Here is a 16,221-nt window from a genome sequence, read left to right as displayed (position 1 = left end):
TATAACACCAAGAGTTAATATGTGTTTTAGTTCCTTAGACCATGAGAGTATCGTAGCCACTTCTTACCGTACGGTGGACTTTGGGGTTGCTCAAATGTCATTTGTAACATTGTGATCATAACGGCAACTTATAGGTTCATCGGAAAGTTTCACAAGGGACTAGATAGCTCGAGAGTGGAATTTGCTCCTTTGACGTTGGAGAGATATTCTTAGGGCCCTCTTGGGACGACATCCATCATCGTCTGGCCAGGCAAATGTGACTATGTCACGGGGATGTCGGAACATATTAACGAGAAAGAAGAAAAAACCCCGATAACAAGGATAACGGTATAGTAAGCATGTGTATGACTCAAGTGGATACCGATACACCTCGGATTTTGTAAAGTATCGGTAAGCAAAGGGAATAGCACATGATAACTATAGGTTCACTTGAATATCATTCTTGTACTCATAGGGATCGATATGGGCGTCCACGGTTCCGTTATCGGGCATTTAATAAAGGGGTTTTGTTCTTGTCTATGTTTTACCGAACCTAAGGGGCACAAGTTTAAGGTAATCCCGATATTCTAAGTGTTAGTAGGACAGGATAATTGAGGGTTTATTTAAGAAATAGTTTTGTTAATATTTGAAATAGTTTTGAGAGGAATCAGAAGGGTTTCGGGGTCACCGGAAGGGCTTCGGAGTTTATCGGGAAATACCGAGTATTACGATAAATAATATATAAGTGGAAAATGTTTTTGGAGATGTTAAATTAATAATAAAAGGCTTTAGTAATTATTAGGAGGCTTTTATAATTAATTAAATATCAACGGGCCTTAAAAGGCCAAGAGGTGGAGGGCAACAAGGGCCCAAGAGGGGAGGCAGCCCCCCTTCCCTCTAAGGGAGATCGAATTGGGGTGTGGGGAGGACTCCCCCTTCCCCCTTTGGCCGGAGCAAGGAGGTGAGTCCTTCCCCTCCTTGTGGCACCCCTCCTCTCCCCTCTAACATATATATACTAGAGGCTTTTGCACCTTTTCTCTACACAACTTTTGGAGCCTCCTCTTGTTCTCTAGTTGTAGTTCTAGTTGGTCCTAGTTGATCAATTAGAACTTGACCTAGATCCTCTAATCCTGATAATTAGAAACCTGGTGTGGTTCTGATCTCCTCACTCTAATTCTCCCGTGACGATTAGCTCTGGACAGCGAAGCGCTGCCTGATCGGGTGGACCGTACGCTTGCAACTCGTAGAGAGGCCGTGCATTTGATCTTCCTTTCGAGGGATTGTTCATGAGCGGTTCGCGGGATTGTTCATCTATATATGATTCGAGGTACTCCAAGTATGATCCACACCGAGTTGTCTTCTTCTGCTGCAACTTGGAGTCGGTAACGATCGAATCCAAACCGTTAATGCATATTCATATCGTTCCTGGGTGATCGTAGGGCAATTTTTTTGTTTTCTACTATGTTTCCAAACAATAGCTCCACCATTGACTACTGCAAGGGTCATCTCTTACTCCCTATCTCTCTCTACACCCAACCTCGCCAGTGGGCTTCTATACATGTGCAACTGATGGGGCTAAGATCTGCGCCGGCGGAGTTGTGACCATTGTGCGCAATGTTTACCGAATTAAATGCGATGGACCCACCCACCTGTGATGACCCACAAGTATAGGGGATCAATCGTAGTCCTTTTGATAAGTAAGAGTGTCGAACCCAATGAGTAGCAGAAGGAAATGACAAGCGGTTTTTAGGAAAGTAATGTCTACAAGCACTGAAATTATCGGTAACAAGTAGTTTGATAGCAAGATAATTTGTAACGAGCAAGTAACGGTAACGGTAAATAAAGTGCAGCAAGGTAGCCCAATCCTTTTGTGGCAAAGGACAGGCCAAAACGGTCTCTTATCATAAGAAAATCATTCTTGAGGGCACATGAGAATTTCATCTAGTCACTTTGATCATGCTGGTTTGATTCGTGTTCGCTACTTTGATAATTTGATATGTGGGTGGACCTGTGCTTGGGATGCTGTTCTTACTTGAACAAACCTCCCACTTATGATTAACCCCCCTCGCAAGCATCCGCAACTACGAGAAAAGTATTAAGACAAAATCCAACCATAGCATTAAACATATGGATCCAAATCAGTCCCTTACGAAGTAGCGTATCAACTCGGGTTTAAGCTTTTGTCACTCTAGCAACCCATCATCTAATAACTACTCCAGAATGCATTCCCTTAGTCCCAAAGATGGTGAAGTGCCATGCACTCGATGTTCACATGACACCAGTAAGGGAATCACAACATACATATCATCAAAATATCGAACACATGTATATCAACTTCACATCATTACTTGCAACATGAATTCTCTCGTGACCTCAAGAACAAAAGTAACTACTCACAAATGATATTCATGCTCAAGATCAGAGGGGTATTAAATAGCATAATGGATCTGAACATATAATCTTCCACCAAATAAACCATATAGTAATCAACTACAATATGTAATCAACACTACTAATCACCCACATATACCAATCTGAGATTCTAGTACAAAGATTGAACACAAGAGATAAACTAGGGTTTGAGAGGAGATGGTGTTGATGAAGATTGGCCTCCCAAAGACGAGAGGGTTGTTGGTGATGACGATGGCTTCGATTTCCTCCTCCAGGAGGGAAGTTCCCCGGCGAAATCGCTCCGCCGGATGGCAAAAGTGCTCCTGCCCAAGTTCCGCCTCGAAACGGCTGCGCTCTATCCCAAAAGTCCCCCCTTATTTTTTCTAGGTCAAAAGACCTTAAATACCAGAAGATGGGCACCGAAGGTGGGCTGGGCTGGCCACGTCCCACCAGGGCGTGCCTGGGGGGCCTAAAACCTGGCGCGCCCTGGTGTCCTGTGGTCACCAGGTGGCCCCCCTCCAGTAGTTATTTGCTCCAGTATTTTTTATATATTTCAAAATAATTCTCCATAAATTTTCAGGTCATTTGGAGATGTGCAGAGTAGGTATCTCTGATGTAGCTTTTTCAGGTCCAGAATTCCAGTTGCCGGCATTCTCCCTCTTTATGTAAACCTTGTATATTATGAGAGAAAAGACATTAGAATTACTCCATAAAGCATTATTATGCATAAAAACATTATAAATAACAGTAGGAAAACATGATGCAAAAAATAGACGTATTAACCTGCTAAGCGCATGCACTATCCTAATGCCCCCCCCCCCTCTGAATTTCAGGATATGTCCACCCAAACTTTCCCCTAACCCTCCACGTAATTGGGTGCGCTGAGTTAGCCTCCCTCATATATAAGTTATTCTTCACCTGAGGTAATCTTACGATCGCTTCATAAATAAATTACGTTTATAATACAAATAGTTACATTCATATTGATTCACTACATAAAATTTGGTATAAGAAAACAAAAAAAAGGTTATAAGGCCAGAAATATCGCATTTTGTGTATGTTTTACACTACGTTTTTACGTTCGTAATTTTACGTAACATAAAATATTTTTTACAGTGAGTATATATTTTCTTACGTTCTCTTTTTATGTATGAAATAAGGCAAAATTTACGAAACCTAAAAATACGGTGCATTGACGTCGAAATAGAGAGGGGGTGAAGAATAACTATTCCTCGCCCAGGGTGACGAATAACACGACCCTATATATAATTATATATACATCTGGGTTATTCTGTTTGGCCTAACAAAATATTATTCTGTTACTATTATTGAATTGATGAATCCGAATGGTTATACTGATTCTGTCATTTCGTTGAACTGATCGTTTTTTATTAAAAGAGCAAATAAGAGCCCCCTCCCGCTCTCTCCCCGTTCAGGCCGGCCACTCCAGCCGTCGACCAAGCTGCTTGTAGCCGATCCCTCCATCCGCCCGCCTCCCTCCTGGCAACCCAGACCATACCCTAGCCGCGGCGATGGGCGCCGGGGCGCGAGCGACGGTGGCGGCGCTGTTGCTAGAGCTCATATGGTGGAGAGAAGTGTGGCGTGGGTGCGTACATGCGCGAGGCCGGAGCAGAGGCGCCCTGCAGCGGGCGGCGCCTGGGCGAGGAGGGGCCGCGGCGAGCTCCGGTCGTAGAGGGCGCGCCCCAAGAGAACGCGCGGAGCTGGCCGGAGGAGACGGCGGCCACGCGCGGCGCCGGCGTCCGCCTCAGCGCCAGCACAGACGGAGCAGCTACCACCTGCAAGCAGCACCAAGCATCATGGCCTGCGACGGCGCGGAGCGGCACGAGTGGCTGGACCGCTGGGCGGCGCGCATGGAGGGCGCCTGCTTCGGGCGCGTCCCGCTGAGCTAATACGCGCTGCTGCAGGCGCGGCGGGCTGGGCTGCGTCAGCTTTAAGGTCTGCGAGGACCGCGCCCTCTTCTCCGTCTCCACCTGGCGCGGCCGCCGCTTCAACTGCCCGCCGGCCGGCCCTGTCCTCTGGACTCTGGATTCGATTTCACCACTACTGGTAGTACTACCCATGGACATTAGCTAGCTAGCTAGGCGTTTCATCACATCCGAAATTTCATTTCTTCTTTTGATTGTTTCGTTGCTACTCTGTTGTAGACTGAATTTGGGGGCATGCGCTGCTTGTTTTGGACTGAACTTGGGGGGCGTACCCATGCCATGGGTGTGTGTCTGTTCATAATAGGGTGCGTGCCTTCCCTTTTTTGGTTCAGATTAGTGCATAGATTTTGGCAGGAAAGATGAAGTGATGTGCGGATTGATCATCGATTAGATTGGATGGTTTGGTGGTTTATCTATCTAACTGTGTTCGATCTTTCCATTCGATCGAATCGTGCCCAAGAGGGCAGGTTGCATTTGGTGAAAAGGGGATAAACCCAGATGCAATCAGGTCCTGATGAGTTCGGTAAGGCTAATTGTGAGCCGAATGACTGACACGAGGGCTGATTGAAAGCTTTCTTGTCATCATAAGAAGGCGATTACGGTACGCTAGTTGATGCCTCGGGACGAATTCAACGCTTCCCAAAATGGGGAAATAGTATACCGTTGGAAAGCTATCAAAAATGCGAAACTTAGTCATGTTGAACGTTTGCTCAAATTCACAAGCGTTTAGGAGTAATTTTAAATACGGTGTGACCCATCGTGTTGTTTTTCCGTCGAAAAGCAGAGTACTCGTACTGATCTATGTGACTATGTGTATGTTTGTATTGTGGTATTTTTTACAAAGTAGTGTTGAATAAGGTGAGACTGATCGTGTTGTTTTTTCAGTCCCGAAAACATAGTACTCGAACTGATCTTTTGTATCGGTTTGTACTGAGTGTACTTTTCATATACCAGACTTTAACTTTGTTTTCCTCACAACTATTTTGTCGATTTTGAACTTCCATTTTTTCTGTCCTAGAACTTACTAAAGTTTTTTCCCAGTAAAATGTGCACTCTCTTTTGAAACAATGTATGAACGTTCACATGGAGAGTAATTGAACTTTTGAGCACTTTCTTTTTATATAAACATGCTTTTTTTCTAACCCTTTATTATTAACTTCATGTGGAAAGTGCCACATTTTATTTCGTAGGTGAAACTTTTTTGCCGTGCGGGTTTTGGAATTATCTGTCTTTCTAGTTTGAACTCACCCAACAATTTTTACATTGATCTTTATTAGTGTTTTTTAATTTTATATTGCACGATTGTCATGTTCTTTTCACACTGGGAACTTCCTGCGTATTCTTTTAAGTTCCTTTTTATTCTAAACATCTTATTTTCTCACCTTTGATCCACTGAATTTTTATTTTCTTTTTATATTGAGCTGCCACAAATATTTTGTGTGTGTTTGTACTGATCTTTTGTGTGTGTTTGTACTGAGGTATTTTTCACAGTCCAAAATGTTTTAGGGGTTGATCACTTGAACTGAAGGTGTCATCATATCCGAACTTGTGAGGTTCATCAATTTTTTTGTGAATTCAAACCCATTTGTCCTTTCTTGCACACACATCCAATTGTATGTACATCAATTTTTTGTTACCTGTAAATGAACTCTATTTTTAGTTGAACTTTGCCTGTAGATGTACATGAATTTTTTACCTGTAAATGAGCTCTCCTTTTTTCTTGAACTTTCAGTGTAGATGGCATGATTTTTTTCCATTCAGTTCACCGTTTATTTGAAACTGAATATGCACAAGAGAAGGACCACATGCATCCAACAATCTGACGAGGTTACAATAAATAGGAGCCAATATATACAACAGAAAGGGTTCAAGTAGTACTGTAAAAAAACAAGTAGTACCAAGCTCTCCTTATTTTGTTTGCTGTAGTTCCTCAAAGTGATGTAGCATACACATAATTGCTTTTTTAGGAGCTTGAACTATTGTTCGGTTAACATAGGACCGTCCATTGTAAAAGTGGCAAACTGAATATAACTTATTTCTATGGATCTCAATGAAGTAAAACAGGGAGCAGTATGTGAATGGCAGCACAAGAACGACGAGCATGGCTGTGGCATCGAGCGATGGCATCATTAGCAAGATGGTGTAAAAGGCTCCTAAGGAATCCCTTGAACTCAGGATGCAGTGGCAGCAGGGATTTTTTTGTTGAATCCACTGAGCTGAAGGGAGCTCCTTCGACCTGTAAGATGGACGGAAAAAACCATACAAGGTGAAATGAAATTTGTCAAGGTCGAAATGACCATAATCATGTAAAACATGTAAAAATAACGACAAGTTCATGCACAGTAACATTAGAAGTACACAAAGAAACCTAAATAGAAGTTCTGTACTTTGAAATACTTCATTTTAGTTCCCAAATGCTTCATTCGTTTCGAAATATGAACTTCTATATTTATTTTCTTAGAACTTATTATGTTTTCCCTGCAAATTTCATGGGTTTTTTGTGTTTCATGTTTTTTGTTTATTTTTGCTTATGTTTTTCTGTGAACTTACTATTAGAGAGACTCCTTTTCTTTTTCAATTTAAAAGTGAGCAAAGACTAGTTTTAGGTATCAATATAATCAACTTTTTTCTACGAACGGCCTGGTTGCTGCGACAGTGAATGGCCTGGGGCGACGGTATTGGACTGACGTACATAGCCGAGGCCGATGAGGGCAGCACGGCAGCAGAGCTACATGCACTCCGGGGGCATCAATACATGAACTTCCGTTCATAATAGCTCTCCCCGGTGAACTATGATAAGCCCAAATACAAATGGGAGCACAATGGCACCCATCTATGGTATCTCAATAAACACAAATTCTCCTATTTAGAGTATCACAGAGCTCACATCTCGCATAAATAACACACAGAGAGCACACACCATGCATGCCCGCACAACATCAGATCCAATTCCTAAACCTGCAAGACAATAGCAGCAGTGAATATTCTTTTATTACCTTCTTTGTAGCGGTAGCATCAAGCACACTAGGTAACAGCTAGGAGCTAACATGAGGTGCACCAACAGCTAGTGGCAGCAAGTCCAGGTCGTCCTGGATGCAGCTGGAAACGAGAAGCAGACGAAGGTCCAGCTCGTCCTGGTTTCAAAAATATCACACAGCCAAGTACTGATCAAAATCAATCATTGTTCATATCTCCAAATCCAGTTCAAAAAGTTAGAGAGGACATAAGCTAATATTATAGCTGATTATGATGTAGCATTACAAAAAATAATATCTTTAGCCCATAAATTAAAAGGAAAATCTTAATGCAAATACTTTTTGCTTTACTGAACGCAAATAGTTTCAATTCCGATGTAAATAACATAAAAATGTAGAGGGCATCAAATCATAACCAGAACATATATGTTTTAGAATTCCTCCAGGCTCCAGACAACTAATTAATCACTAGAGGTTTTACACATGTAGCACACACAAATATATCCAATCACCCTCTGTCATAGAATGAATGCAAAACACAAAAGAAAAGTAAATGAGCAAACTGCTTATCCTGATGTTTGGGCAAACTGAATTGGAGAAGTAACCAGAAGGAATACATTAGACCATGGAAAGGTGCACATCGTCCTAATTAGTAGAGGCGCTGGTCGCCAGCTCTGATCTAGGAGAGACATTTTTTCGTGATGACCTTCTGCTCCCTCTGCCTGCCTTAACCCAAACAGACGAATAAAAAAGAGCCAACCATAAATGCAAAGTACGCTGAACTCTCAACTTTTCTGGAGCTTTTTGTTGAACTGAAGCATGCTTCGGAGCAGGACGAGATCGAGCGGATCGGGAGGAAGCTGAGCAACATACATTGGAGATGCAAGACCACAGTACATCAATTAGAGATGTCACTGAACTCTGGGACATTTGTGCTACAAGAACTGAATCTACAACAATCTTGGACTTTCAGGTTCCATACGCAAGATAGCTACAAATTGCTAAAATCAATCACCAACAGAAAAAACACAAAAAGGTTCTCCTAATGGTTGCTTGAGGAAGAGCCAAAACTATTTTGGGGTGGCGGACGGCAACAAGTGGGCTGGGTTGTCGCGCATCGGGTAGGGTGAGGAAAATGGCAACCCAATCACTATAGTGGAAATAGGAGCTGACGGCCGTGGACTGCTGCTCGGCATGAAATTGACCGTCCGGATGCCACGGGGCTAGACTGGGGACGGCGCTGGCCATACTGGAGCAGTGGCAAGGGAGCTTAGAGCAGCAGTGTACATCGACAACGGTCTGCTCACACAAGGTGATGTACTGCTCTCCTGGGATGAAGGGGCGAAGTGTGTGCCTCCCGAGCCGCAGCGTCGAATTGCTTCAGGTTGTGTCGCTGAACGACCCGGTATGGGCAGTACAGCGATGGAGCTCCACAGGCTGTGGCACAAGGCTCAACACAATCGACCTGGGAGCTGCGACGGTGAACGGCTTGGGGCGGCCGGGTTGGACTGCTAGTATGGATGCCACATCCTGGAAACCTTTGCAGTTGACATGGGGATGCTTCCAGATGCACCTTCGATCATGCACCAAGACATTTCATTTTATGTTTTTTTTACAATAGAACAAATACTAATTTTTATGCCAAGTAAGTTCAAACAGAACAGAAGTGGAGCTTCATTTGCAAGAATAGAAAAGAACATATGCTTCTTTTGATCCATATAGGCATAACACCTGTTGTGCTACAGGAAGAACATGGAAACAAGGAGGAAATTGGACTTGCAGTTGTTAAGTAGGTGAACTGAAAAGCATACAAAACATACACTGAAGAGTGGGATCTGGCCGGTGACGTTGTGGTGGGCCGTCTCCACACACACGGCCACACTCCACCGTGCCCCAATCTCCACCTCGCCGAACTGAATGAAATTTATAAATTGAACCGAACTGAAAGAAGAATTTGGACATCATGTGTACATCAAGAAATAAACTTGAGCAGTACCAACTACTAAACAATAAGTTTTAGTATATTGAGATTAGAGATTGTACATTGCTGAACTTTTTCTCCCTACAGAATCGTTAATCAAATAGATGTACTGTTCGCGAGGTTTTATCAACATGATAAGTAGTAGCAGTACTACTCTAGGTGGCAAAGTAGTAGCGGCACAAAAGAAGGCCACCATCAACAGTGAGTAATACCGCGACACCTAAACTATGTGTTGGCCACACTTGCTTTACATAGTACTACAAGATTTTTATGGAAAAAAGTACTACAAGATTTGTGAACACGAGGGCATATAGAAGTTGTACTGAGGGTGTGAATTAGAGCGGCCGGAAGAGGATGCAGCAGCAGCATGCACACACCACCAGATAAGTTCTCCTATCTCGAGAACACATGTATACATACACACATCTTCATCCGCAACAAACAATAGAATTTGTTGACCTCCAGAGTTTTTGCAAAGTGAATTAAATTTTGCAACCAGAGAACTTGCTACACTTAGCAAAGGTGAACTACTAATTCCCAAAAACTGCAGGATGTCTACTTCCCTGAACCAGAACTTTTGAACTTCACGTATGCTCATATATGCTGTTTCTTTTGAATTCCCTATCAAATCATCGGTTTCAGTAGCCGAGAAAATTGGCTCAGCCTCATAGCTACGAAAATGAATTTGATTGAACCTTCACATAGAAAGTTTGAACTTCGCTCAAAAGCTAAATAGTTCAACCACATACATACAAGCAGAAAACATGCAAAATTTGGTCCTGTTTAGACATATATCAGGAGAATATCTAGAGACCACAACTTACAACTTTTTCAATCATGACCCTTTACTGCTACCAATTTTTCTTCTGCACTTAGACCCTCTCGGGTCTGAACTGATACAATTATTTTTGAATAAGTTAATTGCTTTCCCCTCCTGGTATAACTTTAATTGCATTTCTTCTGAATAAGTTAACAATAAACATGATCATAAGAACCTCATTTTCTCATTTACCCATTTTCTGTCAGATGTGTGCATTGTTCACACGTACTAGGAAGATGAGGCTGCATTTGCACTAGTATAATCCAACGTACACTAAGTCTGATCACTGATTAACAATGAACCACTGTCCAGCACTACTTCTTTGACTAGGAAGAACAGACACATTAAGTACCAACGATAGTCACTAGCACTGCGTTGTTTTATACTCTGAAATTTCAATATATTGTTATTCACTAATTAACAAAAAAAATCAGTATATAGTTCTTCAGAACAAATGAACTAAACTACAGTGTACTTTTGTTCATGCGTTTGAACTGAAGCAGGTTGTTGGATCGAACTACTGATTTAGTAGCATTTACATAGATGAAGCGGGGTAGCACACATATAGGCTGAACTATTTTATTTAGTGTAGTAACCGCACCCTGAGCTTGAAATAGTTCACATAGATAGTAAAGTTTGAAAACAAACATACAAGTGCACCATAGGTAATTAAGTGTACATATATCACACACCTCTCCCTCATGGACTTCTTCTACTCCTGCTTTCATTAGAAGATTCAGTCCCAAACCTTTTGTATACAAGATAATTGATAGCCTCGTTTCTTAGTATTTTGAAATATACATGAGTACAATAGATCAACCAAATAGGGAACCACGTAAGTGATGGAGAAGGCAGAGAATTAGTTCAACATCCAGTAAGCAATTTAAAAGTAAAGAGGTAATAAAATGTAGTTGAGCTATACTGCATCACACACAAAAAACTTGAACTTTACATAATCAAACCTGCTTAGCGACGAACTCCAGCTTAAGATGTATCGTGTACCAAGACCAATCTAGAGAACCAGAACTGCAGAAATTAGCAAATTTGAACTTTTAATAATTCATTCCATCGACAACATGAATTATAAAATCTTCTCTTCACAAACTATGTACATCTACAGCAAAATCGAGGCAACAACTGTAACCTTATTTGAAAATCGCAGAAGCAATACATAGGTGTACTGATCACTGGAAAAAATAGCGCGCTATAGCGTCGCTAATAGCACGCTATAGCGTATGGAGAATTGCCTCGCTAAATATATCAGTGTACAACGTCTCACTAATAGCACGTTGTAGCGCGATATAGCACGCTAATAGCATATTTTGAGGTCGCTGCTATTTTGCTGTAGCGCGCTATTTTTTTCATTGGTACTGATGCGCGGGGAATTTTAGAACTGATGCAAAGGGGTGCAGGTGGCTCCAGCGCCATGAGCAGAAGGCCGGGAAGAAGCTACACTATTGGAGGATTTGGCGTGGGGGGGGGGGTGGAGGAGGTGGCACCTTGGGGCTGGGAGGTCGCCGCACCGGCGGGGATTGGAGGCCGCAGCTGGAGGTGGTTCGCACCGGCGGCTGACGGGTGTGGAGGCGGTGGTTGGAGGTCGAGCGCGACGGCGGCTGGTGGCCGTGGAGACTGGGGATGGGGGTGACGATGGCTTCTTGTTCGTGGCGGTTGCTGCGGCGGCAGGTCAGCGCGCGGCGTGACTGTGGGAGTTGTGAGTGTGCGCGCGCGCGCGCAAGAGAGAGAGAGAGAGAGAGAGAGAGAGAGAGAGAGAGAGAGAGAGAGAGAGAGAGAGAGAGATACGGGATATGATGTCGTCCAGCTGCATCCCTAGATATAGATATGGATATAGATTGATAGATATAGAGATAATAATAGAGATGCAGTCTGATGACACTTCTAGTACAATTGTTAGATCAAGTATATATACCCAAGTGATGAAAAAGTAAAGTTCTGCTGCTGTTATTGTTGTATAATTTAGGTGAAAGGCCCATGTAAAGCCAAAAGATGTATCAACGCTCAAGAAGTACTTCAATTTTATTCATATTATGCATTGAATTCGAGGTGCCAAGGGACTTTCATGAAATTATAGACAACAAGTAATAACTAATTAGAAAAAAAGGCCATTACTATTTTGCTTTCTGCAGTAGCCATCGTTGCTGAGCTGCCGCACATCCCAACCTCAAAGCAAAATACTGAACAACAAAAGAATACCAATAAATTAGAGGTAAAGTCAAAATTTCATCAACTATGGGCACTCGACCAAACAAATAAACCGAGGGAATACCCAATTATTGTTACCAGCCTTGTCCCTTCACAAAGTTAAATCTTGTTGTCATAATTAAGGTTTGCAGGTTGGCAAAAAAATGTATGTAAGATCATAGTAACATGTCTATGATCATAGTAACATGTCTATGCAACTCTATTTTGATGTAAAACTGGGTGTCACTATTGGGAATGTTCTTAGAGTCCAAGAATAAAGCATTTTCCTTATCCCAATGCCATTGCTCGCACATATATTGTGAGATTGCGATGATATCTCTTTTTTTCCGGGAGAGATCTAAGCCATGTGTTGCACATAGATCGTGTAACACATATAGAAACTTGCATGGGCTTGCGACCGAGCACCGCGGCAACTGCTTTCCAACAGGTGACCCCAGGTGTGTAAAATCCTACCAGTCGATCGTCCCCAGAAATCTTCACATTGTCTCCATAATTCCCATTATTGCAAATGCAAAGTGCAAGCTATAGTCTAGATCTTTTACTTTTTGCCCCTACTATCTTGGGAAATAATTGTCAATGGCAGAAACATTCTATGTCTTGATAGTAAAAAAAGCTATGTCTTCATAACATAAACTTCTTGAAAATCATTTTTTTCCTTTATACAAGATTTTTTACTTGATAACATGGGATTCCTACTTTTTTTTACTATTTACTGCAAGGCAACAACCCCACAACCTTAAAACTCAAAAGAAACAAAGTGAAGTACAAGGGGTGTACATATGTACAAGCTGGAGTACAATGGAAAAATAACTATGTACAAAAGAACCTACCTGTTGTAAGGAAGAAATCCAAGTTAATAACCTAATGTCATATTGTGCCATGTCGCCCATAATTTTTTTATAGTTCTCATTTGCAGAGATGGTTATGGTCCTTGATACGTCTCCAACGTATCTATAATTTTTTATTGTTCCATGCTGTTATATTATCAATCTTGGATGTTTTATATACATTTACTAGCAACTTTATATCATTTATTGGGACTAACCTATTGACATAGTGCCCAGTGCCAGTTGCTGTTTTTTGCTTGTTTTTTTACTTCGCAAAATATCAATACCAAACGAAGTCCACATGCCACGAAACTTTTTGGAGATTTTTTTTCTAGTGATAAGAGACCCCGGAAGCTTCTGGAGCACACGAGAGGATGCCCGTTGGGCCCAGTAGACACCAGGGCGCGCCAGGGGCCTCTAGCGCGCCCTGATGGGTAGTTGGGCCCACGGGAACCGCCTTGACCTACCTCCGCCTATACAAATACTCAAAAATCCCAGAAACCCTAGGAGAGTTGACCAAACACTTTTTCCACCGCTGCAAGTTCCAGAACCACAAGATCCAATCTAGAGGCCTTTTCCGGCACTTTGCCAGAGGGGGCAACGTGCACGGAGGGGTTCTTCATCATCCTTGTTGCCCCTCTGATGATGCGTGAGTAGTTCACCACAGACCTACGGGTTTGTAGTTAGTAGCTAGACGGCTTCTTCTCTCTTTTTGATCTTCAATACAATGTTCTCCTCGATGTTCTTGGAGATCTATTTGATGTAACTCTTTTTTGCGGTGTGTTTGTTGGGAACCGGTGAATTGTGAGTTTATGACCAGTTCTATCCATGAATATTAATTTAGCATTTTCTGAACCTTTTTATGCATGATTGTAGCCTCGTATTTCTTCTCCAATTTATTGGCTTGCTTTGGCCAACTAGATTGATTTATCTTGCCATGGTAAGAGGTGCTTTGTGATGGGTTCGATCTTGCGGTGCTTGATCTCAGTGACAGAAAGAGACATGACATGCATGTATCATTGTTATTAAGGGTAACAATGTGTGGTTTATTCATACGTGAGTTTATCTTGTCTACATCATGTCATCATTCTTATTGCATTACTCCGTCTCTCCATGAACTTAATACACTAGATACATGTTGGATAGCGGTCGATGTGTGGAGTAATAGCAGTAGATGCATAATCATTTCGGTCTACTAATCTTGGACGTGATGCCTATATACATGATCATTGCCTTGGATATCGTCATGATTATTCGCTTTTCTATCAATTGCCCAAAAGTAATTTGTTTGCCCACTGTCCGCTATTTTCTTGAGAGAAGCCTGTAGTGAAAACTATGGCCCCCGGGTCTATTTCCTGTCATATTAAAACAAAAATACCTTGCTGCAATTTTCCTTTATTTATTTTATTTTGTGTTTTAGTTAGATCTATTTATCAAATCTCATACAATTTAATCTATCTCAATACCATCGAGGGATTGACAACCCCTCTTATGTTGGGGATCGTAGCAGAATTTTAAAATTTCCTACGCATCACCAAGATCCATCTATGGAGTATACTAGCAACGAGGGGAAAGGAGTGCATCTACATACCCTTGTAGATCGCGAGCGGAAGCGTTCCAATGAATGGGGTTGATGGAGTCGTACTCGCCGTGATCCAAATCACCGATGACCGAGTGCCGAACGGACGGCACCTCCGCGTTCAACACACGTACGGAGCAGCGACGTCTCCTCCTTCTTGATCCAGCAAGGGGGAAGGAGAGGTTGATGGAGATCCAGCAGCACGACGGCGTGGTGGTGGAAGTAGCGGGATCCCGGCAGGGCTTCGCCAAGCGCAAGCGGGAGGGAGAGGTGTTGCAGGGGGAGAGGGAGGCGCCAGGGGCTGTGGTGCTGCTGCCCTCCCTCCCCCCACTATATATAGGCCCCTGGGGGGGCGGCGGCCCTGGGAGATCAGATCTCCAAGGGGGGGCGGCGGCAAGGGGGAAGGGGGGGTGGCTTCCCCCCCAAGCCAAGTGGGGCGCCCCCCACCCCCAGGGTTTCCAACCCTAGGCGCAGGGGGAGACCCAGGGGGGGCGCCCCAGCCCACTAACGGCTAGTTCCCTTCCCACTTCAGCCCATGGGGCCCTCCGGGATAGGTGGCCCCACCCGGTGGACCCCCGGGACCCTTCCGGTGATCCCGGTACAATACCGATAACCCCCGAAACTCTCCCGGTGGCCGAAACTGGACTTCCTATATATAATTCTTCACCTCCGGACCATTCCGGAACTCCTCGTGACGTCCGGGATCTCATCCGGGACTCCGAACAACTTTCGGGTTTCCGCATACTAATATCTCTACAACCCTAGCGTCACCGAACCTTAAGTGTGTAGACCCTACGGGTTCGGGAGACATGCAGACATGACCGAGATGCCTCTCCGGTCAATAACCAACAGCGGGATCTGGATACCCATGTTGGTCCGACATGTTCCACGATGATCTCATCGGATGAACCACGATGTCAAGGATTCAATCAATCCCGTATACAATTTCCTTTGTCAATCGGTACGTTACTTGCCCGAGATTCGATCGTCGGTATCCCAATACCTTGTTCAATCTCGTTACCGGCAAGTCACTTTACTCGTACCGTAATGCATGATCCCGTGGCTAACTCCTTAGTCACATTGAGCTCATTATGATGATGCATTACCGAGTGGGCCCAGAGATACCTCTCCGTCATACGGAGTGACAAATCCCAGTCTCGATCCGTGTCAACCCAACAGACACTTTCAGAGATACCCGTAGTGTACCTTTATAGTCACCCAGTTACGTTGTGACGTTGGGTACACCCAAAGCACTCCTACGGCATCCGGGAGTTACACGATCTCATGGTCTAAGGAAAAGATACTTGACATTGGAAAAGCTCTAGCAAACGAACTACACGATCTTTTATGCTATGCTTAGGATTGGGTCTTGTCCATCACATCATTCTCCTAATGATGTGATCCCGTTATCAATGACATCCAATGTCCATAGTCAGGAAACCATGACTATCTGTTGATCAACGAGCTAGTCAACTAGAGGCTTACTAGGGACACGTTGTGGTC

The sequence above is a fragment of the Triticum aestivum genome, chromosome 6D (genome assembly GCF_018294505.1).
Source record: "Triticum aestivum cultivar Chinese Spring chromosome 6D, IWGSC CS RefSeq v2.1, whole genome shotgun sequence".
NCBI classification, from domain to species: Eukaryota; Viridiplantae; Streptophyta; class Magnoliopsida; order Poales; family Poaceae; genus Triticum; species Triticum aestivum.
Note: the sequence above shows the minus strand (reverse complement) of the source record.